The sequence below is a fragment of the Microtus ochrogaster genome, chromosome 2 (assembly GCF_000317375.1).
Source record: "Microtus ochrogaster isolate Prairie Vole_2 chromosome 2, MicOch1.0, whole genome shotgun sequence".
Lineage (NCBI taxonomy): Eukaryota > Metazoa > Chordata > Mammalia > Rodentia > Cricetidae > Microtus > Microtus ochrogaster.
This window is the reverse complement of record NC_022010.1, coordinates 43,059,691-43,062,187: the sequence shown is the minus strand read 5'-3', so window position 1 is coordinate 43,062,187 and position 2,497 is coordinate 43,059,691.

Below are 2,497 nucleotides of genomic sequence, written 5' to 3'. Positions count from 1 at the left end.
TTTATTGGGGACGGTCCCTGTGTAGAGTAACATCCGTGACGGAAGTAGAAATGATCAGAAGAATCAACACTCTAGATTTTTCTATTCTTTTTTTTAAATTTTATTTAAATAAAATTTCGTTTATTTTACATACCGACCTCAGATTCCCCTCTTTCCTCTCTTCCCAGTCCCCTCCCCCCTTCCCACGCGGCAATCAAGGCAGGGCCAGGTGATTCAGATGGGGAACAGGTTCCCAAAGGCCAGCTAAGCTCCAGGGACAGGTCCTGATCTCACTGCTAGCGGCCTTTCAAAGAGTCACACACATGCAGAGGGCCTAGGTTGATCCCATGGAGGCTCCCTAACTGTTGCTCCAGAGTCCATGAGCTCCTACAAGCTCAGGTCAGCTCATATAATCCCTCCTCCCTTCCTTCAGCAAATCTTGCTCCCGTTTGGAGGAAGGTGGGAAGTGCACAGCCTTGTGGGTTTTGCCTTTAACTGATGTAATTTGCGGTCAAATTTGGGGATCCCAGGCATGGACCTGGTCAGTGTCCATTGTCCTGTTTTTAAAAAAAGCTTGCTTCAAATTTGGCTTAAGAATTATAGTAGTAGTTTTAGAAATTAATATGGGTAAGTGAAAAGCTAGATTAGTTAAGAAATTCATTAAGGACCCAAGGCTATTAATCAGTATTGGAGAGTTTCAAACTGAGGTGATTTTTACTCAAAAAACCCCAAAGCTCCGCACACCAAGAAGTTTCTGGTTTGCTTTAGCAGTGCTGGGCCTAGTACTGGCGGTTGAAGCCAGGGCCTTGTGCATATTAGGCAGGCACACAGCCACTAAGCTAAATCTCCAGATCTTTTTAATTCTTCACATGTTGAAACAGGATTCCACTAAGTTGCCTGGGCCAACCTTGGATTCACGGTATAGCTGAGCCTGGCTCTCCAATGGTCCTCCTGCCTCAGACTCCTGAGAAGAGAGGCTGACAGGCCTATGCTACCTGGCCTGGGCTTTTACTTTGTACTGGAACCCAGCCAGCTTTGCAATAGGCTTCTGGCATTAGTTAGTCTCAGCATGCTATGTAGTCAGCTTGACTTTGAACTCAGGAGATCCACCTGTCCACGCCTCCCAAGGGCTGGGATTAAAGGCACACGCCACCACACCTAGCCCCACATGCCAGTTCTTAAAGTGTCACTCAGAAGTGACACATTTTGTCTTCATTCCCATGCCTTTAGTCAAAGCAGGTCCCTTCCAGGGGCTGGGGAAGGGCCTGCTACCACATGGCTGGAAGAAAACAATCTCCTTTTCACCTACCCTGTCAATCACTCTTCTACTTTCTGCAGTTTTATCTTTTCTAGAGTGTGCTATAGATGGACTCAGTGTGTAGACTTTTATGTTAAAAAAAATATTTGTGCATTTTTTGTGGCTATGTATGTGTACCATGTGCGTGCAGGAGCCCAGATGGGTCTAAAGAGGGCATCAATCCCACAGAACCAGAGTTACAAGCCGCTGTGAGCTGTCATGTGGGTGTGGAGAATAGAATCCGGGTCTAAGAGCAGTGAGCATACTTGACTGCTAAGCCATGTCTCCAGCCCACCCAGCTTTCTTTCCTTTCTTTTTTTGTTCACCTAACACAATGCTTTTGAAACAGCCTTGTGGCAGCATCTCTGCCTGTTAGACTAGTCTGTTTTTTTTTAAGTGCTTCGTGATGCATAGTTCTTCCACAAAGCCACAGGTGTCCAACCTTTGGACACTGGAATACAATGCTTCATCTACAAGTGTGCTGAGCAGCTTTCATAGCTGTCCTGTATGTGGTCCATGGACCACAGGTTAGACACGTCTGGTAGTCTCTTTCTCTCTCTCTGTCTCCCTCTGTCTCCTCTTTCTTTGAGAGAGGTGCCTTGCTGGGCACCTCAAATCTGTCCTCTGACTCAGGATTCAGACTGGGCTGGCCTTGAACTTGCTGTCATCCCTCTGCCTAAGCCTCCAATGTACTAGCGTTATAGGCACAAGCCACCATTCCAAGCCCAGGGTCTTTGATTTTAAAGGATTTTTTTTTTTTTATGATTCGTGCACCCACTAATCCATCCTTGCTTCAGTAACTGCTTACTAGCTGTGGGCCAAACCCGAGCATGGACTATCAGACACGACTACAGTGTTGTCGGTCCTCACAGTATGATACTGAGCTAACTGGTCCCTTTATGTTGATGGGGGGGGGGAGGCTATGGAAGTGAAGGGGCCAAGCTCAAGTCACCAGGGACAGTGAATAGTGACATCCAGGGTTCCATGTCTCTTCCTTCTTTTCGTGACAGGAGGTTCTTGTTCACCCGAATCAATATGTATCATTTCTTGATAGTTATAGAATGATTTCCTACGAGTTCTTTAATGTAGGGCCCAGGTCTACCCTTGTTCCTGGGGTGCATCTTGAGGACAGTTTCTGGTCAGCCAGCTAAAACATTCTGTTTGTTCCTGTGCCCCTTCTACCCTGCCTGGTGATTAACTGTAGGGCATTGTTGACTCCAT